The sequence below is a fragment of the Rhincodon typus genome, chromosome 7 (assembly GCF_021869965.1).
Source record: "Rhincodon typus isolate 14 chromosome 7, sRhiTyp1.1, whole genome shotgun sequence".
In the NCBI taxonomy this organism is placed as follows: Eukaryota; Metazoa; Chordata; class Chondrichthyes; order Orectolobiformes; family Rhincodontidae; genus Rhincodon; species Rhincodon typus.
This window is the reverse complement of record NC_063338.1, coordinates 79,890,753-79,918,052: the sequence shown is the minus strand read 5'-3', so window position 1 is coordinate 79,918,052 and position 27,300 is coordinate 79,890,753. Positions and strand designations below refer to the sequence as shown.

The following is a 27,300-nucleotide window of genomic DNA, read 5'->3' as shown; positions in this document are numbered from 1 at the left end:
AGTTTTCAAGAATTTTTGTTTAAATTACAGATGTCCCTGCAGTGAATCCAACAGCTGGGCACAAAAGTTCCCTTGAAAATCCTGTCCTCACCCTCCCCTGCCGATAATAAATTCCTAAAGGAGCTTATTGATACAAAAGCAATATACTCCAATCATTGGAGATCTAAAATGAAAACAGAAAGTCCTGGAGAAACTCAGCAGGTTTCCAGCATCTTTGGAGAAAGAAACAGATTTTATTTTAATTTACTAATTAGATGGGCCACCATTTATTGCCTGTCCCTAGTTGCCTTTGGGAAGTTGATGGTGAGCTGCCTTCTTTGACCATTGCAGTCCACTTGCTGTAGGTTGGCCCACAATGCCATCTGGAAGGCAGCTCCATGATTTTGACCCGGCGACACTGAAGGAATGGTAATATATTTTCAAGTCAGGGTGGTGAGTGGGGCTTGGAAGTGAACTTGCAGATTGTGCTGTTCCCAACAATCTGCTGCCTTTGTTCTTCAAGATGTCAGTCATCATGGATTTGGAGGATGCTGTCTAAGGAGCCTTGGCGAGTTTTTGTAAGGCATCATGTAGATGCTGCTGCTACTGAACATCAATGATGGTTGGAGTGATTGCGGTGCCAATGAAGTGGGCTGTTTTGCCCTGGATGATGTCAGGTTTCTTAGGTGTTGGAGCTGCATCTATCCAGGTAAGTCAGGATTACTTCATCCACTCCTGACCTGTGGCTTGTAGATGGTGGACAGGCTTCGGGAAATCAGTTTGCTGTAGGATTCCTAGCTTTTGACATGCTCTTGTCACCACAATACTTAGATGGTTTAACCAGGTCAGTCTCTGGTCAATGGTTAATGTTTTGAGCCCAAGCATTTCTGGGAAGAGGCGTATTGGACTCAAAATATTAGCTCTTTTTCTGTCTCCACAGATGCTGCTAGCCTGCTGTATTTTTCCTACAATTTAAATTTATTAATCCTAAGGGAGCTTGAATGAGTTGTCAATTGGAGGTGTGCTGGTATCTGTTGTTCCCAACCCTGCCAGCATTTTGAAAATTCAGGACTATTCCAGAAGTAATCCAATGAGAATCATTAATGACCTCCAAGACAGTGATTTTCATCGATTTTCACCCCGTCGACATTTGAAAATCAGACCCTGAGTGATTGCTTCTTACATGTCTCTGGCACTTCAGCAGAAGGTAAGAAATATTCTCAAAATGAAAGAAAGTGATGGTAGCCCAGACAGGTGGAAGAGAGGGTTGAAGCTTCCTGGTTGGGTTTAAGGAAGTGGAGCAAACCTTTGAGAACACAGAAGCCACGGTGGGAGCCAAAGAGGATGGAAACTGTTAATAATTCATTCAGCTCTACGTTCCATTGGACACTGGTAAAAATGAAATTGAAGTCTGGTGGTAAAGCTGAGTAAAATCAGCATGTGCCAGCTAACTACATGCTAACTTTGGCTTTGTTGAGAGAAAACATGTAGATAAATGTGGGGAAGAAGAATAGAGATGTGGGGCACACATGAGAGGCTTTTAAAGTCATGAGAGAAGCATGTTTTGGAGTTGGTGGTGTGACTTTGGGACTGAATCCAAGAAAAGCTAACGTCATGGAGATGGATTGCAGAAAAAGTCATATTAAAAACATACCACAGTAAGAGGCAGGAATAGAGCAGTTGGTCAATCAAGACAGCTCTGTAAAATGATCATTGAATCATCAGGGCAAATACTTGATTCCCTCTTCACCTTCCCCTACCACTTTCTCACCAACTTACCTACCAACCATATAATGCTCTAGCAGAGGAAAAAGCAAAGGGCTAATGAGGGAAATAATACTCTGAAAAACCAATGCCTTCAGACCATCAAATCCATTCCAAGAAATCATTTGGGCCATGTGCTTTCCAAAAAGACTGTACTTCTGTACAAAGGGATCTTAGCTTAAGAACAGGTCTAACACATAGAGTCATGGAGGTCTACAGCATTCGGCACAATACGCCTGTACCACCTTATTTTCACAAATTAAACTAGTCCAATTTGTCTGCATTTGGTCCATATCGCTCCATAACTATCCCATCTGTGTTTCTTAAATGACAAAATTGTATTCTCTTCCACCACTACATTTGACAGCCCATTCCGGACACTCACCACCCTCTGTGTGAATAAATTGTCCTTCTGGACTCTTTTGTATCTGTCCTTTCTTGAAAATATACAGGGAGCTACTTTATATGGAATATGTGGAATAATTAATGCTGTTGAAGGTAGTAGAAAGATCATGATGTCTATAGTGAAACCAATAGCTACTGGTATAGTCATAAAAGATGCCATTTGTTGATTTCACCAAGGCTGTCATACTGCTATAAGCAAGGCAAAAGCTAATTTGGAAGCTCTCATGAAATTATGAGGCATTGGCAAATTCCAGGATTTTAGAAACAAAGGGAATTGGAAAATGAAGATACTTGGGTGCCTGTTTTAATGAAAGTGATGATAACACTGGTTTTGAACAGGACGAGGGCATTACCAGAGATGGGTACAAGTCAATGGCATAGCACAAGACAGCACTGAGGTGGATCATTTATCTTATGATTCTCCAGGAGAACCTTCTTTTATATTGTTTATTATTTTGAAGCAAACCTGTTTAAATGTGATTGTACTGAACATAGGGAAAGAATTACATGTTGACCCCTCATTGGAGTTCCCTTCAATATGATTTCCCAAAACGGGAATTTTATCATCCTAAGCCTGCACATTTCAATGCTGATATTTGTACATGATAAGTAATTAAAAAGGCGAATTGGCCCAGTGCCCATCTTAAACCAGGGACTGATTTATAGCAATTCTGCGCATATAAATATTCTTGGAAAAAATTAATATGTTGCCATTAATAATTCTCTAACATATACAGAATGTGCTGCAGTAAAGGTGCTCTCTAGTGCCAAAGTTCCTGTGCAGTAGAATTCACGTGGCAGTCCAGTAAATAAAGTTCTAGCACATTTTGAACCTACCTTCTCAGTCTTTAAGGAAAAAAACAATCTTCTTAAAGACATGTTGCTCTCTTTTGGAGAGTTTTTGTTTGTCTTTTGGTACTAAAGTTGCTGCAAAGGCATTCTAAACAAAATCCAGATACAATAGAGTCATAGAGATGTACAGCATGGAAACCGACCCTCCGGTCCAATTTGTTCAAGCTAACCAGATATTCTAAATTAATCTAGTGCCATTTGCCAGCATTTGGCTCATATCCCTGTAAACCCTTCCTATTCATATACCTATCCAGATGCCTTTTAAATATTGTAATTATACCAGCCTCCACCATCTCTTCTGGCAGCTCATTTCATACATACACTATCCTCTGCAGAATTCATTTTTGGTTCTTTCATTTTCTTTTCTGTTTAGTTGATTTTTTTTAACTATTTGTGATCAGTAGGGTGGGATCCTTTGTGGAAGATGAGGAGGAATTCCAAAAGACCTTTCCATGCTATCTGAGTCACACTGATATCCAAGCAGGTGAAACAAAAGACATGCCATAGGAATTTGGGAAAGGTTTGAGGAGATTGTTGTGTAACAGAGCAACATTCTCAGAAATGTGCTGCCTGATCTGCAACCTTTATCTAAGGCCAGGATGGGACTTTCTGTGCCTGAGCATTTCCTGTTAAGTTGCCTCCATTAATCAGCATTGCTCAATCAGTTGCTGGCCTTGCTAAAGTGAATTATCTTACCAATAAACGATTCAGGAGGAGATTGGGTTCCCAGCAATATAGGGTCTTATTAATGCAATTCTTATAGATTCATTTTAGCTATGGTATAACCCTTGTAAAACAAAGGGTGAAATGCAACATCAGCATCACATCACATCACAAGACGCTGCCAAGTACTGTTAGTAATACCACATTGCATTTTTACAAAACCAACTGGTGACGATTTCCACCTTTAACATTCCACATCTTAAACAGCTGTCAGTCACTATCTGCCTCCATGTTATATGATATATCAGTCCCAAGATTTGTTGGTCAACCTGAAGAAATATAACATATATTAAATTTATCTCCCAGTGAACGCTATCTGTATATAGTTTCATCTTCAAATAAAGTATCAGCATTATTGTTTTGCCAATCATTTTGTGATTGGTCCATCATGTCAAATAGTGGCACCAATACTTCATGGACTATTGAAATAGATAAGTACATTCTGGGCAGCCGGAATAAGTCTCTTGACCTATGCTCATGATGTCAGTCAAAAATCCCATGACTAACAGTTGAACAATATGAAATTAAGCATGTATCTCTACAAGGATACGATGATTTAAAGTGAAGTCTTCTGGAATGAGATTGCCTAGCTTTGGCATGTCTGTGGATGTCTTATCAGACAGTTCTGCAAAGGTATCCAAGGTGACGTGCTGCTGCACAGTTTTCCTTTAGGCTTTATTTGACAAGTCAAAGTTAAATATCAGGGAGAATCTCCAGAGGCTGATGACAATAAGGGCAAGACTGGAAAGCTGCCTGTTGCATTGTAGCTGTAGCAAGGAGGACAAAGGGCGATACTTAAAAGACAACAACTTAAATTAAATGTTGACTATTTCCGAATCTCCATTCCCACTGAACTTGCTCACATGCTACACCATTTAACAAAATGAAAATAAGTACTGGATATGAGAGAGATAGTAGGAACTGCAGATGCTGGAGAATCTGAGATAACAAGGTGTAGAGCTGGATGAACACAGCAGGCCAAACAGCATCAGAGGAGCAGGAAGGCTGACGTTTTGGGCCTAGACCCTTCTTCAGAAAGTACAGGATATAGTACTAGATATATCCAGTACTGGATATGTTTACTTTGGCAAACTGACTGCTTCTTGTCAAAGACCTACTCAGATCCTTGACTTTCTCAGTGCTGTTGCCCCAGAAACACCATGTCTGCAGCCTTCTAAGGAGGAGGAAACATAATACTCCATTTCTCTGCACATATACATTGCAAGGGGGAGTTGCCTCTGTCTAATGGGAGCAAATGTCTCTCTATCCCCAATCCATCCCTGTTATATCACATACCTTAAACAGTATCCATGGAATAAAAATATTTAATTCAGTGAATCTCATGAAATATCTTAAATTTTACAATATTTGTCATGTAGGCAATCTGCTGCAGATGTCAATGCAACAGAAACACAAGCTTATGAATCAAGTATTTCTATCACAGAAGTAATGTTATCATAGTATTACATATCAGATTGGTGCAGGACTAGAATGAGCCTGCTCAATTCATTATGTTTGTTCAAGCTGTTTGAAAGGATCATCAAATTATTTCCATTTACTGCCATCGTCCTTACTCATTTGTTCTGCAAGTTTCTCACTTCAAAAATATAAACAGTTCTATTTTGAAAATTACTATTGAATCTACTTGTGTCATCACTTCTAGATATAACATCTCTCTGCATAAAGAAAGTTCCACTTATGTTGACTTCCATTATTTTGCCAACTACATTAAATCTGTACTGTTCTGTAGAGTAGGAACTGTAAAAACAGTGTTGGTGTACTGTTAGAGTAGGAACTGTGTAAACCATATCTTTATATTTTTCTCTGTTTTTGATTGTGGACTAAAATGGGAAAAGAACTGTTTTCATAACAAGGGATTGTTGAAAGATTGTTGCACTCTTTAAAAGCAAGTAACTTGACATCCATTGTAAGCTTTGTTTACACTGCTGCTTGTTCAAACAAGAGTGCAAGACTAGTTCCAGATGAACTGGAGTCAGGGACATGTGAGTAAATATAAATTTGGCCAGCACCAAGTAGCTGATTAGTCTGTGGACTAGTGACCAGTTAATTGATGACAAAGGTTTCCTGGCTGCCAACAATGAAGTGATTTTCCCCCATATCTGCACATCTTGGAGGTGTGGAAGTTTGGACAGAAGCAATTAGATCTCTGGAAACAAAAGAGCTGTGTTTCTGCTCTGCAGTAAAAAAATCATCTCAAGTCTGAGGATTTTTTAAAAATTCATTCATGGGATAAAGGCACCATTGGCTAGGTCAGCATTTATTGCTCATCCCTAATTGCTCAGAGGGCGGTTAGGAGTCAACCACATTGCTGTGGGTCTGGCATCACATGTAGGCCAGACCAGGTAAGGATGGCAGTTTCCTTCCCTAAAGGATATTTGTGAACTAGATGGGTTTTATTTAGCCATTGACAATGGTTTCATGGTGATCATTAGACACTTAATTCCAGATTATTTATTGAATTAAAATTCTATTATCTGCCATGGCAGAATTTGAATCCAGGACTCCAGAACATTAGGTGAGTTTCAGTATTAATAGTCTAGCGATAATATTACTAGGGCATTGCCTCCCCCCGATAACCAGCTTATTTCTCTTCATTAATTTCTGTAAGCTGTGACTGGAGGCTTATAATTCAGAGATCTTTACTATTGTGAATCAGTCACTCTGCGCCTCCTGCAAATAAGTGAAAGTATCTGGAAAAGGAAGATTGAGAAGAAGTATTTTAATCAGCTCAAGGATCATCTCAACAACACCTGTAGACAGGGGCTACTGCACTGCCTTCCCAGTCTCTCCTTGAGTCCATGACACTCTCTTTTTATGTCAGTTGGTATGTGTGTGTAAAGAGGGAATTCATAATGGGGTTAGAGTTTTAATTAGCAGTGCTTTAGGCTGATCATAAATTGTTTATCTGTAACTGGAGTCTATCTATTTGTAATTGGTGTTAAGTACAGAAACCTAGCCTAAGCTTTCTGTCAACCTCAGTCTGAAATTTGTGTAAGTCAGGGAATTTTGCATACTTTAAAAAAAATCTTTAACTTTTGTGAAGACTCCAGGAATAGCAGGGCTCGATTTCCAATGCAATACCCAGCAAAGCATAACAGAACATGGGAAGTAGGAGCAAGAGTAACCTTACCTAGCCACTGAGCCTGCTCCACCATTCAACTAGATAATGGTGGATTTTTTACCTGAATGCGATGTTCCCACATTATCTCCATATCCTTTGATATCTTTAATATCTAAAATATGGTTGGTTAGTTTATTGGTTTCCACCAGATGTTTTCTTCTTTATCTCCAAGTTTATTTTCTCCTATAATTGCATCAGATATTACTCAGTTAATAGCACTCTTGCTTCTGAAGCAGAAGATTATCGAGATCAAGCCCCATTGCAGGGCTTAACGCACCAATAAGACTGATACTGAAATACATCCTCAGGGAGTGCTGCACTATCAGGAGTGACACCTTTCAGATGGATCATTAAATCAAGATCCAGTTGGTCACCTCAGAAAGATGTGAAAGATCTTGTATGATCACACCATGGACTTCAGGGGACATGACATGCCAATGTGAATAATGATCCTGCAAACATGGTATCACACTGTTGCTGACCAGACAAGAATACTGTAAGCCAGTAATCCTTGGAATATAACACATTTGTGATTTGATACATTGTCCTACTGAAAATATGAGTTGCAGCAATTACCCTACACATTATTGCCTATATTAGATGGCAACCAAGTGCTGATTCTAATCTTAAAAAGTAGAGGTACAGCTTCTTCCTAAGGTTTACATCCATGCATGTGAATATACAACTTAGGAATGTGAATAAGCTATTTGGCACCTTATGCCTGTTTTGCCATTCAATAAGAGCTGATCTGATTGGTCTACGTTCCCACATACCGCTGATAGCATTTCACCCCTTGCATATCAAGAATCAACATAACTTTTCATTGAAAATATTCAAAGTCTGCACTTCCAACATTTGTTTTAATAAGAATTCCAAAAGCTCATGATGCTCTGTGAGAAAAAAAAATCCTCATCTTTGTTTTAAATGGGTGATGCCTTATTTTTAAACAGTGCTCTCTAGTTCTTGATTGTTCCGCAAGAAGAAAGATCTTGTGTCAGCCCACAGCTCTAGTAACTTGTTCAGTACCACATCACTACTGATTGTAATTTTCTTGAGTTCTTCTCTTCCTTTCATTTTACGACTTATAGCTCTTCCTGACGCGTTACTTCCATCCTCTTTAGTCAAAACCCATGCAAAATTCTTCATAATTTCATCTGCTATGAACTAATTTTCCATTCTTAATTCACCTGACTCACTTTCTCGAGGACTACACTCTTCACTAATTCTTCTTTCTCGAATATCTGTAGAAACCAATATTCACTCTGATGAGAAGTCACTGTCCTCAATGCAGCCCTTGCTTTCTCTCCACAGATACTGCCAGGCCTCCTGTGTTTCTCCAGCAATTTTTGTTTTTGTCTCATTCCCTCTAACTTTTTTCCTCTGCCTCCTCCATGACAGTGGCTTCCCTAAACAGAAGCATGTGTTGCCATGTCGATTCACATGCTTGGACTTTCCCAATGGCAGTGTGACTGCATAGCTTCAACCATTTTGGTAGAAACTCCTCCTATCTGTTTTTATATTTCTACCCACCTTTCTCTTCTACCCTAACCTTTTTCTCCCTATTAATCTGATGTATTCATTCCCTTGTGTTTTTTTAAATATTCTGTCCCATTTTCTGACTTACAACCCACCTTTTTGTGATTATACGGTTTTCCTGTGTGTTGATACTATCTTTAACATTTTTTGTTTAACTATAGATAGTGGGTCCTCTCTTTGGAATTTTTCTTTCTTATTACAATCTATTTATTCCATGCATCTGGATTATCTCTTTAAATGTCTGCATTTCCATTGCCCTATCCCCTAACATCTTCTGCCAGCTCTGTTTACGCACGCTCATATTGCCCTTTTCTAAGTTCAAAATTCTGGCCTTGAAATCTTTAAAATGCCAAATATTATCAAAGAGTGAGGAGATGTTGCAACATTGCGATAAACATGATCTAGTCCCTTGCAAGATCCAGATTTTTAAGGCTAAGATGCTAATAGGCATCCTAAGGTGCCTGTTCATTTTGTCACTTTAGAAGGATTTGAATCAATTAACTGCTGGCTTTGCATTTGCTCTCAACTAATTGAGCTACTTAGCCTGTGCTTGTGAAGTAACTGTTACAATAGTATGTTACATAATTAGTTTTGATCTTTACAAGCATTGAAATATTGTGACCATGAATTTTCCGTAATTATTCTATAATGGAGGTGTGGTTCAGCTCACAGAAGTAGTACACTTGTGTTTAGTAGGTGGCGTTCAAGCCCCATTCAACAATATGAACCTTTAAGAACATGAACCCTTAATCCTTACCTAGGATGGGATAAAGTCACAGAACCACGGGGTGGTATAACGTTGCAGCACACTATTTAGTTCATTGAATGTCTACTCATTCCTTTGAATGGGACAATTAGTCCCATTTCTTCACTCTTCCCTCTTATAACTGCAATATTTTCCTCATTAACATATTCAACTAATCTCTTTTCAAGATTACTATTGAATCTGTATCCAGCATTCCGATATGGAGTGCATTCCAAATCCCAAGCATGTATCACACAAAAAGATTTTTCCTCTTGTCACCTCCAGTTTTTCAACTCAATAATGTCAGTCAATGCCTCCTGATTTTTAGCCATTGGAACAGTTTGCCATTATATAAAACCTTCCTGGTTAGACAGAGAACAACCTCAATATCTCCAGTTATGCACATATCTAACATCCCTCATCCCTAGAAACTTTATACCAAATCTTTCCATACTGTCTCCAAATATGCACATGTTTCCTAAAGCATGGTGCCCAAAATTGAGTACAATTTTTCTGGCCAGGATCATTCATCTGTTTTATGCAGGCTAAGCATTTCCTCCTTTCATTTATATTCTATGCCTCTATTCATAACACCCAAATACTTTATCAATTGCATTATCATGCCAGCAACTTCCATAAATTTTTGCCCAAACACTCTTAGGTCACTTTGCCCATTTTGTACCATGTCATTATTCTCCCTTCATTCGTTATGTCCTTACCCATTCCGTCAATCTGTCCGTGTCCACTTGAAGTCTATCAATGCATTCCTCACTGTCCTTTGTATAAAAAATTAAGTCGGTTCCTGTCGGTCAGTGCAGGTGAATGTTCAAAATTGTTTGGAGAGGAGCAGTGAGTTCTCCTATTGCTCTTGTTAGTTTCCTTCATCTCTTGCTCTGCAGAAAATCAGCAGTGCATTTGCCTTTATAGCCAAGAATGCTTTTGAAAATAATTCATATTCAGAGCAGTGCTTTGGGATGGCTGAAAGGTGTAATATCAATATCAATGCTTTGATTCTATATCTATCTACAGCGGGCTCTTGAAAGATAGATGTGCACATAAAGGATGCCCTAACTAGCTGAGAAACTAAAGGTTTAAAGTGTGGAATCTTTGATAAATGAAAAAACTTTATACTTAACATAATTCATGTTGAGTGCTTCTGATGATGTAAGACACAAGAGGGAAGCATGAATGTCTCATGACAAAAGTTGAATTTACAGATTGAACTACTGATACAAACTCAATGACAGATATTTGTTATTCTTTGTGAAATAAAACCTAATTTCAATAATAACATAAAATATTTAGATTTCTTACTGTTAAGAGTGAGATTGTATGTCAAAGGCAGTAACAGTGAAAGGATAGCTCAGGTGATAATTACATCAGACTTACAGTAAAATACTTTCATCGATAAGAGTATTTTACCATAATGAAACATCACAGAGCACTTAACACAATAAATTACTTATAAAATAGTAACTATTATTATGCAGGGCAAAGAAAACAAATCACTCATCTAGAGATACCAGCATCTCTGACAGACCAGTTGCACTTAGAATAGAATATCCTTTAGAATAGAATGTCTTTTATTGTCATGTACTCCATTGTAGAAGTACAATGAAAAGCTTTTATAATGTCAGCCTCTTACGGCCCCATCTTAGGATACAAGTACCTAGGTACAAATCTTGGATACAGAAGAAGAATAAAAATAGTTGCATTACTTTACAGACATTAAAAGTAAGTTAGAAATAAGACATTGTTAAAGGATTGACATTACAGTTAGATTAAAAAAAATCAAAATAAACATTACATTGTAGCAGCTCAGTGCAGGGTCTCTGTGGTTTGATCACCAGTGTCAGACCCCAGTCCAACAGCTGTCTGCACTCTTCTCCAAGACTCCAGTCTGCTCCATGCCAGCACTCAGCTGCTCCAAGGTAAGTTCCAGGACTGCCTCACCTGGCACCGGTGTCCACCCAGGAGTCGCTGTCTGCATGCTGCTCTGGGACTCATTCCCCTTGCACTGCTCTGGCATTCGTTGCCTGCACGCTACTCCAGGACTCGCGTGAGCTACCTTCTTATTGATGCAGCCTGAATGAAGATGATATCCCAATAGTGCTGTTAGATGAGAAAGAATTTGCCCCAGTGCCAATGAAAGAACAGTGGTATATGTCCAAGTTGTGTGATTTTGAAAGAAATCTTGAGGTTGTACATTTGGAAAGTTCTGTGAAAGAAGCTTTCGTGTGAAATTATTCTTCACCAGAAGTACCCCACATTCAGCTGTGAGATAGTGCTGGCCATTCTGTTGTTCACTTTAAAATACTGGCTGTAGGAGAATGTGTGGAACAACTCACTGCCCAGTATTATTGTTTACACATCCTCGGTATAAAATATAATTTTCTATAGGTAAGCCCTACAAATAAAACTGAACTTATGCATGAAGTAACTGGTTTGACACGTTACCAAACAATTGATGAGCTCTTTAATGCATTGGAATTGGTCAAAAATTCCACCATGTAGTCCTGGGCTCAGACTTTTTGCCCTCAGCTCAACCTGCTCCATATGTACAATTTCCACCTATCTGGGGTAGAGATTACAGATTGTGAGGTGCTGGATTGAATACAGCTCTGCTGCAGCTGATGACAATGGTCAATAGATTCATGGAGGAGGATCTGAGCTGCTGAACGTGTTCTGAATTTATCATTTCCAGTGGTGATGCTATTCACCATACTCGAGGATACTCCCAGTGTGAAGGCTGGATCTTGCCTTCATGATGACTGTGCAAAGCTGGTCACTCTTACCTCAAATGTATCAGACAGATGGATTTGCAACAGGTTTATGAGAACAAGATCTGATAGGATTTCCCTCTTCTTGGTTGCCTGACCCCTGCTGCCTGCCTGGTCTGACAGGAATATCCTTAAGACTCAGCCAGCTGATGACTAGTGGCGCTACCAAGCACTCTTGGCAATACACATAAAGGAGTATATTCTGTCATTGCCATCCTCAGTGCTTCCTCACTGAATGCGGTAGCTGCTTCATTCAGCTGGCTATATAGTCAGAATGGTATTCATGGCACGGATTCAACTCTCATACCTGCTGCACTAGTTCCTGAAGACCTGCCTCTTTACCTTGCTCCATACTAGTGATGTATTCCCCTCAAGCTAACAACAACCAATTGAGTCGCCCAGATGGAGAGACATACAAAGAATAGAATAGAATAGAATCATAGAATACCTATGGTCTTTTCTTATCTCACAAAAAGTTTATGTTCCAGTGAGTCAAACATTGCAGCTGCCAGCATAATCTCATTTCTACTGTCCTAAACACTAGATGATATTTGATGAACAGCAATCATTTTGAAATCAAGGGTTGCCAATATTCATCGTTTTATTGCCTAGAAAAAAGAAGCAAGTGGTTTCCAGAGAAAAGAATTGAACTGCTGCAGCTGGTGTGAATTCAATCATTATTAGTGAAGGAAGGAAGCAATCAACAATGAATTTGGGTTGCAACGATTATAAAACCATCAGAGGTCCCTCATTCATTTCCCCTCGACCATGTTTGAGACTGAATAAACACGGTTAATGGCACTTCATTTTTTAAATCACTCTAACAAGAAACTCTTGACATTCCCTGAATGACAAATTACTAGGCGGAGAATGCAAAAACTCAGCACAGCCCTCATTCGTCCCCTTTGAAATGTTTGCTTGTAAGCAATTAGCAAATATATTACCTCTTTAGAAGCTCGGCTAATTCTCCATGCAACTGCTGCAATAAGACAATTCAACCATAAATCTTTGTAACTTGATTCATACGTAAAGTAAAACACCGCAACTTCTTTCAATCCTGTAGTATATCTTCGTTGCAAGCAAAAGGCAAAAAACAATAAAGAATATATTAATTGCTAATCAAGTTGAACTGGCAAATGTACAGTGTGTTTTCATGAAGTATTCGCAAACTTAAGGAGTCCATCGTACTACAGTGTCAGACCTATAATTATCTAGATGTAAATATGTTTAAAAATAAAGTACACCCAGAGAGACTCCACTACTCATTTTCATTGATTTTTCTTCCTTTCTTTCCACTAACTTGTGGAATATTATGCCAATGCTGTTGCCATAGGAATGAAAGTCTGTCCTGCTCATACCAGAAGAGTCACAGCATATTTTTATGTAAGAGTCAGCTGTTTTGACGAGCATTGAAATACTTTTAGGAAAGAGTATCTATGACCACATTCTGTAACTTTGTGTAATTCTGCACCCTTATTCTAGAAGAACCGCAAAGAAAAACCTGGGGACTACAGACCAGTAGACGTAACCTCTGTGGTAGATAAGTTACTTGGGAAGATTTTGAGGGATAAGATATACATGCATTTGGAAAGACAAGGTTTGATTAGGAGTAGTCAGCATGGCTTTGTGTGGGAGATCATGCAAAAAACAAATTTAGTCTGAATAAAATTCTAACAAATTTGTTAGAGTTCTTTAATGAAGTAACCAGGAATGTTGATGAGGGCAGGGCGGTAGACGTAGTCTATATGGATTTCCGTAAGGCCTTTGATAAGGTTCCACATGGTAGGCTGCTCTGCAAGGTTAGATTGCATGGAATCCAGGGAGAGCTGGCAAATTGGATACACAATTGGCTTGATGGTAGGAAGCAGAGGATAATAGTGGAAAGATGCTTGTCGGACTAGAGGCCTACGACTAGTGGTGTGCCTCAGGAGTCAGTGCTGGACCCATTGCTGCCTGTTATCTATATTAATTAGTTGGATGAGAATGTACAAGGCAGGATTAGTAAGTTTGCAGATGACATTAAAATAGGTGGTATCATGGACTGTAAGGAAGATTATCAGAAATTGCAGCAGGATCTTGATCAGCTGGGGATGTGGGCCGAGAAGTGGCAATTGGAGTTTAATATAGGTAAGTGTGGGGTGTCGCATTTTGCAAAGTCAAGTCAAGGTAGGAGTTTCATGGTGAATGGTAGGGCCTTAAGGAGTGTAGTTGATAGAGGGACCTTGGACTTCAGGTGCACGATTCTCTGAAAGTGGAGTCACAGTTAGACAGGGCAGTGAAGAAGGCTTTTGGTACACTGGCCTTCATCAGTCAAGGCATTGAGTATAGAAGTTGGAAAGGCACGTTGCAGTTATACAGGATGTTGGTGAGGCCGCACTTGGAGTATTGTGTTTGGTTTTAGTCACCTTGCTATAGGTAGGGTGCTATTAAACTGGAAAGAGTGCAGAAGAAATTTATACTGATGTTGCCAGGACTCAAGGGACTGAGTTATAGGGAGAGTTTGGACAAGCTAGGACATTTTTCTTTAGAGGATTGGAGACTGAGGGGAATCATATAGAACCGTATAAGATCATGAGAGGCATAGATAGGGTGAATGCATTCAGTCTTTTTCCCAGGGTTGGGGAATCGAGGACTAGAGGGCATCAGTTTAAGGTAAGAGGGGAAAGAATAAATGGGAACCTGAGGGGCAACTTTTTTACACAGAGTGTGGTATGTGTATGGAATAAGCTGCCAGTAGAAGTGGTTGAGGCGGGTACGTTAACAACATTTAAAAGGCATTTGGACAAATACATGGATAGGAAAGATTAGAAGAATATGGACCAAGTACAGAGAAATGGGGTTAGCGTGGTTGGGCATTTTGGTCAGCATGGACCAGTTTGGGCTGAGGGGCCTGTCTCCGTGCTGTAGGACGCTATGACTTTATGACTATATGAATTCAATGAATAGCCTCCATGGTTTATCATTGCACTGCAGGGACTTGGGGCTGAGGTAAGCAGCCAACCTTTTTATGCCTTTGCATGTAAACAGTACTTCATCAAATTGGCAACCAATTCATCTGCAAGCACCTTATGCTTAGGATATGTTCAGCATAAATTAAAAGTTGGCACCATGAAAGGCACCATTATTGTTGCTCTCTATAATTGACGAATCATCAGAAGTGCTTTTCACAAAACTAACCTAGTACATTGTGGGGTGAAATTAGTACTTTCTGGTTCAAAAGGATGAAGATGTTAATGGTCATAAACATAGTTTGCAATACCTTTATTCTTATATTTGATGGACAAATCTGCCTCCAAAGACAGTGCAGAGTGTGAATAAATGTGACTGGTGCTGGTTGATCATTTAATTCCCGTGATTCCACTGCTTAGTTATACTACCCAGCTGTGAGCTTCACAGAGGACAGTGTTCATGATTAAATATTTCCAAAACACTCGCATTACAACAATTCGGATAACGGGATACTTTGGATATTCAAAATGGTTCTTTACTGCATTCATAAAACCATATGTTGGTACACGTTAATCAGTATATTGGTGTCTGATCTGATCCAGTATAAGTAACATTATATTTTAATGAACCCAATCACAGTTTGAACATGAGGTTAAACATTATGGCAAGTACCAATGTGGTCACAGAGATTTGAAGCTAATAGTAGGTTTTGTTACTTTCAATACATAACCTAACACAGACAGTTACGCCAATTGCAGTGAAAAATTGTGGACATTTCAGATGTGTGAACTTTATAACAGAGAAAGTCTTAGATTGTTGACTGACATCTTTTTGCTTTCTATTTCAGCAGATTCTGTATGCTAGGGTAAAATCTCTAGTATCATATACAGGGCGCTATTTTTCTTGTGTGATTTTAGCCAGGAAAGATTGGCAGTCTGTTCTATTTCGATGGGTTTATCCAAACCTCATACGATATCTGCATGTGCACATTATCGGGCAAAGAATTTTTAATAGCTACTGCTACTTGTATCTATAGTGTGCCCGTAATGTAGTAAGATATCCCAAGATGATTTGCAGGAATCTGATTAAATAAAATCAACACCGAGCCACATAAGGGGATATTAGTGCAGATGGCTAAAAGCATGAGGAAACAGATAGGTTGTAAGGAGCATCTTAAAGGGGGAAAACGAGGGAGAGATATTTAAGGAGAGAATTTTAGAACAAGTAATCTTGGTAAATAGAGATACAGCTGCCAACTGGTGATGGTCAAGAGACCAGCATTGGAGGGTTGCAAATATCCTGGAGGATTATAGGGTTGGAAGATATTACAAACACAAGGATGGAGAAAACTATGGATGATTCCTGAAAAACAGGAATCAGCATTTAAAATTGAGACATTGCTACATTTTGATCTGTTTATTTATGTTTAATTAAAGTGCAATAGCTGCATGCTAAAGTATATTAAAAATTGTTAGAACTATTGGTATGTTATAAGATAGTTATGTTTTGGAGTGTCTCTTTAAATTTAAGGTAAAATTGAATGACCTAGAAAATGGGATGGTGGAAAATTGTGTTAGACTTTGACTGCCAACAGGAACTGATGGTTACTATTGGAACTGGTCAAGGCTTATTAAAACACAAATGCCATGGTATACACCTGAAACCAAAGAGAAAGGAAGGTTATTTTGCTTCATGCAGTCTTGGAGACTCTAAGGTAGTCTAATTTTAAACAAAACCATGGGCAATGAATGACAGACTGTCAATGAGAGAGTGACTATTGTCACCATGTGTGCAGGGGGCTATAGGCTGCCCTCCTTTTAACCCTGTCTCAGTTGCAACAGATTTTTTTTTTGCATCCAACTATCGCACTTCAATTAAAACATGATTAATGAGTGCAGAATGAAGGAGCAAAATTATAAGATTTTACAAGCAAATTTAAGCCTGTCTATGTCCTTTTTAAAAGTCTTAGTGCATTACAGTCTTTAGTATTAAAAATCAAAGGTGGAAATTGAATATTGATAATCTGTGTTTACCATGATCATAACAGTTAATAGCTGCTGTGAGCAATAGAAGGAGAAAGACTGTTTCTCTGTAAACTACCGGGCAGAATGTAAGTGGGAGGATGTCCACTGGTTGGAAAGCTAGAACCAATGGAAACTAAAGGACACTGGAAGATTTTCCTAGGGCAAAGTTGGGGCAAGGAATCTCCGGACTGAAACCAACTGGAAGTTGGTTTGGGAACTTTTCGAATGCCAAGGGAAACAGTTATACACATATACTCAGTGTTATGTGTCAGCAAAATGAAAAGAAGTATGTATGTTGGAAGTTGAGCTTATCATTCAACCATTCCCTATAATTACTGCAAAGTTGTGAAAAGTGTGCTGGAATGTGCATGTGTGGTGTGGAGTTAACAGAAATGTTAAGGCACAATAAGGGATAACATTTCTGTAATTTATTTTTTTATGAAGTAATCCCTGCTGGAAAATTTTGACGTAATTCTGCGCTCAGCAGTATTCATTTGCACTCATTGCGATGACCTGCACTCTGAAGTGCTCATTTAGTTGCCTCTTGAAATCCGATAGCAATAAATTGAAATCATTGACATGAAATGAAATTACACAATGCTTGAACGACATCAGTTGTGAATATTAATTGTCTGCAAAGTTGTTTGAAATGTTGAACCGACATGGAATTGGCATGAAGGAAACTGAAAAAGAATCCATCATATCAAAGCATTCAGCAGAAGCCTACTATGACTTTGAAAACAATCTCAGAGCTTGTGAGCTTATTGTAGAAAATAATTAAGCCAGAGATCACAAAGTTTTAGAGTTTTTTTTTAATAAGTCCCAGTTTCAGGGGAGGGCAGGGCAATTCTCCCCTCTATAAGCCATGCTGTTATATATGTGATTTCATCCTCCATCTTCCCCACTGTTGTTCCCCAAATGTTGTTGTTTCCTCAATTCCAGTTACCTCTTGCAGTTTTTCCACTCCCATAGATTTTCCTCCCCCCGACAGAACCCACCACTTTCCCAGTTTCAGCTCCTGTCATCCCGTACTTCTTCCTCCAGTTTCTCCACTGTTGTATTATGCCTTATAGTCAGTGTACCTTTAAAATACATGATCATGATATCATCACTGCATGTGCTGTGAGGATATATAGATATTATACTCACTCTCTCTTACCTCAGATCACTCTGTTGTACAATAGATCATAGTCACCAAACATTTATGTGATTGCAGTGTGTAATGTTTGTATACCATAGTTAGTTGTTAGAACTGTTTGTTGGATACTTCAATGCCATAATTTCAATGCCTCATTTTCTTATATTATAGGAAATAATATTAGAATTGCTGCAACAGATAAAACACCGTGTTTGAGACAAACTCACAACATGATAGTAGCAGGGCCATTCTAGAAAAGACTCCAATATCCTGGTGGTAGATATTTGGGAAATTAATTGAAGGCCAACTGGATAATACATTTGGACAACAAAGAATTCTTATACAGCCTTGGTTTCAATGAGTACAAACAAGATGTACAGATCTGTGCATTAATCACCTAGTTACCAGGACCAATTTCTTTTGATTAGAATGCAAGTTTTTTTTTCAAATTTCTAAGATTGCATTGATTAGTTTTTAAAATATAAAAAGTTGTCGTCCACTTTTGAGCTGGGACACAAAATCAATGCAATGCACTACAGAGAGTTAGTATACTCTGTTCCTGACAGTTGATATATGAGTAGCAAATACTCAGAGTAACAAATGCGTGTTTTCTTTTAAAACAACCAACAAATCAGCCATATCTCAATTTAAATTAACAAATTACACAAGGGCGGGAAGGTAAGGGAAAGAGGGATTCTAGGAAAGGATAAGCCAATCATAGTTAACCAAGAAAGATAAAGATAGCATCAATTTGAAAGAAAAAAAGCATGCAATGTGGAAAAAGCCAGTGGATTGGGACAGTTTTAAAAACCAAAAAGAGATAGTCAAAATAAAAAGAGGGATAAGTTAAAGTTTGAAGATAAACTTGCAAGTGATATCAAAACAGATAGCAAGAGCTTCTTTAAATATCTGAAAAAGTAGAGAGAGGCTAAAGTTAAGCTAGAGAGTAAAAGTTATCAACGTAGGTATGAATGTGGACTTGAGGTTACAATCAGATCAGCCATGAACTTGATGAGTGGTGGAGCAGGTTCAAGGGGCTGAGTGGCCTACCTCTGCTTTTGTTTATACGAATGTAAAGCATTTTGTGTATTCAGAAGTTATGACAGGCTCTATAGGAATGCAAGACTCTCTCTGTTTGTTAGGTGATGATATTGAGAGTTCAACCAGGTGAAGTGGCTGTGAAACAAGGTAAGAAAGAAAAGTGGGACTGTGATCAGGTTAACTCTACCCACAGATATTGTCCATTCAGAGTACACAAACAACGGCATCAACTGTAGCAGTGATGTTTCAGTTTTAGTTAATGCTAGTGACTAGCAATGCGTGCTGGTTTAAGAGATATCGATGTTACAATGATCAATAAATGATTGCTGTTTTCTGGTACGGTTTGGGTAATAGTATGTTATTTATTTGGATACCAAATCATGTGATTAACTTTTTCAAAATATTTGTTCATGGGATATGGGTGTCACCTTTGACTGATAATAACGATAAATTATTAAGCCACACTGTTTGAAACACATGTACAAAACACAGCGAGAGCTGCAGTTTCAAGTCCTGTCAAAATGTATTGATGGAGAACACTGCAACATAAGGACGATGAATCCTAATCAGGTTGACTGCTGCTCTAGCCAGCCAAGACAAGTAGATAATCACTGCATTTATATTATTCTGGGACATTGTACAATAATACTGGTTAAAGCAATGTGGTCTGATGTGATTGTTATAGAAACAAAGCAGCCCACTTTGTTTCATGTCTCATGGCCACATACCCTGATATGAATAAAAGACATCCTCAAGTTGCAGTTAGAAGGGAAAAAAAATGTTGCTCGGTTTAAAGAAAGGGAAAAACATAAGGCTGGAACAGAACAGCGGATGTCCTTCCTGTCATAACTCTATCCAGCTCTGACAGCCTCCTCAAAGAGGAAATCCTTATGGTTGCAGAAGTCAATAGGGAGTTGACTCCCTCAAGTGAGGTTGGAGAAATCAGGAAAACTTATAAAGTCCAGATGTTAGCTGTTTCCAATGCAATGTCAAATTAACAACATCATATCACTGGAGGAAGCAAATAGGGGACTTTCACTGCAATGGAATTTGTAAGCAATTCCCCGACTTAAATGTGGCTGAGCAGGTTATAAGCATCACTGATTATAATGAGTGGTATAAGAAGATTCACTTGACAGTTTACTACTGAGAGGGTATCTGAGAAAATTCAACTTGACATACATTGGTTTCAAGAAAGTGTCTTACAATTAGGATATTTCTGTAAAAATTAATATGTACCATCAAATTCAATTAACATTATTTTATTTCCCACTCCTTATTCTCCAGAAGACGTAACTCTACCAGAGTTACACATACTCCAGCAGCAATTCAGTCCCAGTTTCAAGTATTCCTTCTGCTTAAGTTTAGGCAGCAAGTATTCCCCGGCTTTTCAGCTGTGAACCGAGAGACAGAAGCATCATAATTGATGTTTAAACAAATTACCCCATACTGAATGCACACAAAGAAAAGTCCCTCAAGAAACAATGAGTTAAGTGAAACCTGAGAGACTTCCACTTCTGGTGGATGGACAAATGTTGGTCAGGGATTCGGGAGAATCCTGTTGCTTTTCATATACCACCATGGAGTCTTTTAGATTTACCTGAGAAAGCACAAAGGCTCTTTACTTTAATGTCTTATATGAAAGACTGATCCTTCAGCAGCACAATATTCCCTCAATACATTATTACTATCAGCTTAGAGGATAAGTTCAACACTGAACACTAGGGCTTGAATCCTTAACCTTCTGATTTAATCCGTGAAAATGTTACCAAATTAAAATGTCACATCTTTGAAGATGAATCAGACTGCTGTGTAGATTGTAAGGATGTAAGGGAAGGATAGCAACTGTCCCAGGAGGGTTCAGTTCTGTTTAGAAAATTCATTCTATATTGTCCCTCACCTTAGCAGCTGTGACCTTAAGAAATTAGCATGACAATGGCTAGACCCTACTTTGAATGATCCACGCTGATTTAGATATTCATCCATGTTTGTGTGCAAAGACTAATACTCGTGGATTGGACATCAATTAAGAGCAACCTAATATCCATTGGTCTTGAAGGCATGTCAGCACCGTATTTTAGAGTAGAAGTGTGTTGAGGCACAGAATGCACCCTAGTCAGCCATTTAAACTATCTCCAGCTCTCTAAACTGACTGTGCCATTGCACAAAGATAGGTCAGCTTGAGATTGTGAGACTGACAACATGCAATCCGTCCTCACTATAATCCAATTCCGCACAAATCATATTCATCATCTTTCTAGTGATCACTTGGAAAAGGTCAATGTATTTTGTTAATAAGTCAATGGGAATTAAGAGGCCACATGTATACTTTGTCACTTGTCGTGCTTGCACTTATCTATTATCTTTTGAATAGGAAGTTCCTGGCAGTCAAACATGTTGAAAGTTCAGTTTCCTCTACAGGATGGATACTGAAATATCATTAATAAACAGCATAGTGTGTGAACCAAGAAATATCAGTTAGAATATTTATTTCAAGTTCATTTTTTCAAAAATAACGGAATACTTCAAAGGGTGTGGGCAGTACTGGCTAGGCTAGCATTTATTACACATCCCTAATTGCCTTGAGAAGGTGGTGGTGGTGAGATGACTTCCCAGATGTTGACTCAGTACCAATGTAGGGGTGGTGATATATTTCCAACTCAGGAAGGTATGTGACTTGGAGGGAAACTTGAAACTGCTCTCCTCATCTTTCTAGGTGGTAGAGTTCCTGGGTTTGGAAGCATTGTGGAAGAAGGTGCAGAACCATATCCAGAAAGCAAAATAAAGATAGGAAAGAAATATTTCATCAATACATTAAATTTCAAACAAAATCAAATTGAAAATAATAACTTATTAGCACTTCTTTAAAAATTTCCAACACCAGTTAAGAAATAGGATTCCACACTTTTAAAAGATACTCTTCAGTGCAATTAAAGCTTACTATACCACTGAAAAGCACTTGTATCTAATGCACAAGACCTTTTCTTTCTTGTAAGTTTATTCTGTAGCTTTGAGGTAAGTACAGAAACTTTGCACTGTCCAACAGGTAAATGGTGACTTTAATAGTGAGGTAGTGTTTCCAGGAAACCAACAGAGGAATGTTGCATCTCAGATGTTCTTATGTTCTTAGATGGCAATTTCTGGATTTCTGTGTTTTAGTCCATATGCTGGAATCTACTGATGGAGGTGATGGTTTAGCGGTTTTATTGCTTTATTATTAATCCAGAGATCCATGAATTTTGCTGGGAACCTCGGTTTGAATCCCATCATAGCATGTGGTGGAATTTGAATTTTTAAAATAATCTGGAATTAAGAGTCTAATGTTGACGATGAAACCATTGCTGATTTGTTATAAAATACTCATCTGGTTCACTATTTTCCTTACTAGGTCTGGCCTATATGTGACTCCAGATCCACAACAATCTGGTTGGCTCTTAATTCTGGACAAATAGGGATGGGAAATAAACATTGGCTTACTCAGTGATGCCCTTATCTGCGAACAATTTAAAAAAATAGCTGCACAATTTGCACGTAAGTAACAGTGAATGTTCAGAACATTTACTTTCACAGTGAAATCTAGCACATTAGGTATGGTTAGTGTCATCTCCAAATCCTTGAACACAGAATTTAGCCTTGGTACTGCAGTATACCGAGGAGTGCTACAATGTCTGAAGAACAATCTTTTAGATGAGGCTTTAAATGAGGCCCCATCTGTATTCTCAGGTTAACAAAAAGTGTCTCATGACATGACTTGTGGAAGATCAGGGTATGTTGATCAATATTTATTCCAAACCAATACCTGCAAATTGATGACCTGACCTTTAAGACAAATGTTGTTTGTGGGATATTGCTACATGCAATTTGGTTGTCACGTTTCACTCAATAGCAACTATATTTTAATAATGTTCTTCATTGGTTGTAAAGAACTTTGAAATGGCCTGAGGGTGAGAAAGGCACAATATAAATCTTGGTACTTAAACTCTATGAATCAATGACAATAAAGGAAGGGGTATTGAATATTCATGGATAACTTCTCAGACATGAAAAATGTTGTTGATTACTTTACACGAGTAACTTCATTTTCTTTGCAAATTGAACACGGGAAGATATATTTGTAATGCCCATGTTAGTAAGTGTTTTGTATTTCTGCATTTCCATGTTTTATTAGATGAGAGATTGCAAACTGCAATCAGATCAAGCAGAGGGACTTGCTGAATTTAAATGTTGGATGCATGAGGGAAGTTAAATTACTGGCATATTTCCAAAGCTGTCAAGATCAGTGAACTTGTAGGAGTGAGATTTATGATCAAAATGACTGAGGAAGATCACAAAGCCTTTTAAACATATGGAACTATATTTATTTTTCAAAAGTGAAATATGCCAAAATAGGTCACATAGTTAAACCTCATTCAACGTGAGCAAAACTTGGCAGGTCTGTATATTCCATTCCAAATGAAGTGCCACCTGCACTGAAATAGCATAGAGGAATTTGCTGCAAAGTATGTTGAATAATGGTACAAAAATATCTTTGACTAATTTCAAGGCACTTGGCTGGGAATTCAGACCAAGTTTTTAACTGAAATGAAAGCAGGAGATGGGCTATGAATTTTGACTATTGGTTCTTGTGGATTCAGTGCATCATTTGAGACACTCGCAAATCTATTCGCTCCTTCCATTTTAATTTGATAATTGCAGACTTTGCAGTATTTTCAGCTGCTCCAAATTGTTTATTCATGCCCTTTTTTTTTGAAGAGTGAAGCAATAATGTAGAAAAACTGTTGCTCTACTTATTATGTTGTAAATTGTCAAAACAATTTGTTCACACACTAACACATTAGAGAACATGTTTCTGGTCGCACTGTCTCACTGAGGTCATTCTGGTTTGAAACGATCAGTAACACTTAAAAAATCGGCAAATTCTTATATAAACCATTAAGCCACTGTCGCTTAGAGTCAAATCATTGAATAATTTTCAGCACAGAACGAGGTTATTCAACACAAGAGGGCCATGTGGTCTCCCTGCAGAGCTATCTAGTCAATTCCATTCCACTGCCCACTACTCCCCCATCCAACCCTAGAGAAGTAAGTTTATTTAAACCTACCTATTGTGGTAGCCTGATGATTATGTGCTTGGGGCAGTTGGCTATACATCTTGGTGGTGGGGTGTTCCAAGAGAGTGAGGAGGCAGTGTTAACTTGCAGGGTTAGTGGTATGAGAGGTTGAAGCAGTAAAAGAGAATGATGGAAGAAATTGCAAGCAATAGTGACTGCATGAGCCTTGGTGGGAGGTGAGTGTAGCACCAGAGATACAGTGATGTCAGGGGGCAAAGAAAAGAGTGTAGGATTTACACTGGTGTGTCGGAGAAGATTATTAACCTTCTTGTTGTACAGCTGGCTGTTCTTCCAGACTATGGATATCTCACTCAGAGCCGGCTGCCATCTTCTCCTTCTCTGACATCGTCAGGCTTTTTGTCCATTACTGAGCAGGGCAGCTTCAGACTGCACAGCAGCTTTTTAAATATGGACGAGGCTCCAGGGATGATGGCCTTTCAGTGCAAACCTGGTGTGTGGCAAATTGGTGCAGAAATGAAACAAGGTAAGATCGGCCTAGAATCAGATAAGACGGATACTATAGAGGCGGGTTAGGCAAGATACAGTGACAAATCTCAAGAGAATTATCCTCAAAAAAACTCGATGCAACTGATACTTGGCCATAAAATGCTGTAAGATTCAGAGCAAAGCATTGAATTTACAGCATTTCTTTCAAAAATTCAGGAAGCTCCAAAATTCTCTATATAAAGCTCAAGAAGTACTTTTAAAATGGTGTCATGTATGAAACACAGCAGCCAATTCACACGCAGCAAGTGCCCATCAACAGCTTTGATCAAACTGCGTGTTTCTTAGATATTGGTTGAAGGATCAATGTTGGCTGGGGCTTCCATGGAACTCAACTCCTTTTTCCTTATTTGCAGTATTGCCATGTGTTCACCTGAAAGCACAAATAGAGACATCATTTTCACATCCCTTCTGAAAGATCCAATTTCTCACAATGCAGCACACCCATAGTATGGTACCAAACTGTGGCTTATCTAAATTCTGATATACATTTCTACAGTGTAGAAAGTAAAAGTTAAAAACCAACAATTATCAGAACTTTGAATTGGTATACATGGAGTTAGTGCGCATGATCACTAATTTTTGTTCCCAACGAACATCTAAATATGCAGCCACAGTCAAACTCAGATCTGCTAAATTACAAGTTTTGTTGTGTGCTGTACAGCTTTGGAACAGTGTCTCTTTAACATCATGTAGATGAAAACAGTTATGTTTTTCAAACAACCTTATGTAGAAAATACTATTGACATGTGTCAAGCTGCTGAATTTTTTGACAGTCTATTTACAGAAAGAATGCAATGTTTTAAATGCTCCAGCTTTCTTTATTTTTTTAATTTCAAAAATATACTTTATTCATAAAAAAAAATCTTTATGTAGATTGTCACAAATGCAGTTTGGTTCTGCATAGTAACATACCAAGGAAACAAAACATTGGAGTTTGACTCTATCCAATAAACCAAAGATATCTCTTACACATACAAGACCATATTTGCATGCATTTGAGGCATGAGGAGGGTCTGATAACTGAACAGACCTCCTTTAATTAAGGCAGAAAGATCTCAGACAGTGATTCTTCCAGTTGGTGGAGGTCACATATTTTGGACATGCTGCTGAAGAAACCTTAGTGAGCTGCCTCATGGTACACACTGTAGCAATAGTACACTGATGGCAGAGGCGAATTGATTTTTAGCTCTCAGTGCTTTATTCACACCAAGGAAATTTCAATAAAACCCTGCAGAGCATTTTCTGCCTAGTTAAATCATAACTAAGGCTAAGCGTTATGTCTGTATGAAACATTTTGTACTATTCATAACTGTTTCACATTATTCTGCATGCATTAATGTAACTAGGTTATGAGTGAGCCAACTTCCATTAATAATTAACAAATGAGTTATGAACGTATTAGACACATTATACACTCCAAGACAATGATCACTAAATGAATGAATCCCAATTTTCCAGCTTAAATGATAACTTTTGAGTGTAGCTAAATGAACTTTTCCATTACATGAAACAATGCAAGTTAATTAGCCTCATTAAGTTGATGTAGGAAGAGAACATTGGAAAATAATGCAAAGTTCAGAAAAGAAGCTATATCTGTCTGGCAGTTTAGTGAGTCCTAGAACGGTACATTCTGTACAGTAGCCTCACACAATGTCACAGCCCTATGAGATAACACCACTCCTTCAATGGTCTCTCAGTGCATCCACATTGGTAATCTCTCCACCATTGGTTACCTTCAGTAACCTCAGACTCAGGCTCTGGAATACCTGCCCTTCACCTCATTGCCTCGCTACCTCACTTTCCTGCTTTCAGACATTTCTCAAGATCTACCTCATTGACAAACCATTTAGTCATTTGACCTATTACCTCCTTCTTGTGGCTCAGTATCACAGTTTATTTTATAAAGCATCTGTGAAGTGCTGTGGGACAACTCATTACAGTAAAGATGCTAGCTAAGTAAATGTTTTTTTTCCCTTTATTCATTCACTAGATAAGGGCATCTCTGACCAGGCAGCATTTATTGCCCATCCCTAATTGCCCAGAGGGCAGTTCAGGGTCAGCCACATTGCTGTAGGTCTGGAGTCACAAGTAGGCCAGACAAGGTAAGGATGGCAGTTTCCTTCCCGAAAGGACATTAGTGAACCAGATGGGTTTTTCCAACAATCGACAATTGGTTCATGGTCATCATTAGATTCTTAATTCTGGATATTTTATTGAATTCAAATGCCACCATCCGCCATGGACGGGATTCGAACCTGAGTCCCCAGAATGATATCTGGGTGTCTGGATTAATAGTCCAGCGATAATACCAAGAGGCCATTGCCTCCCCCTGCTTAACATGGGAGTATAGCAACGTTATCGAGGTAGTTGTTGTGTGGCCAGCAAGCTGGGGTGAAAATGGAAACATCCCCCAACAATCCTGTCAGGAGGAGGTTAGCAAGAGCTGGAAAGTGAGAGAGGTGCCTAATTAAAGGCGACAACCAACCTTCCAGACTGTCAGCCCGATCAAGGGACCAGCAAAGCTGGAGCCTCAGCCAGGAAGAGGCAGCTGAGGCATCAAGGAGAACACGGCACTGTTCCATTTTGAGGCACTCTCAAAAAGGT

The 27,300-nt window shown here is 38.6% G+C and overlaps 1 pseudogene; it reads left to right on the top strand.

Annotated features, from left to right (window-relative positions):
- Positions 1–598: 598 nt before the first annotated feature.
- Positions 599–27,300, top strand: part of LOC109919855 — a 64,979-nt pseudogene continuing 38,277 nt past the window's right edge.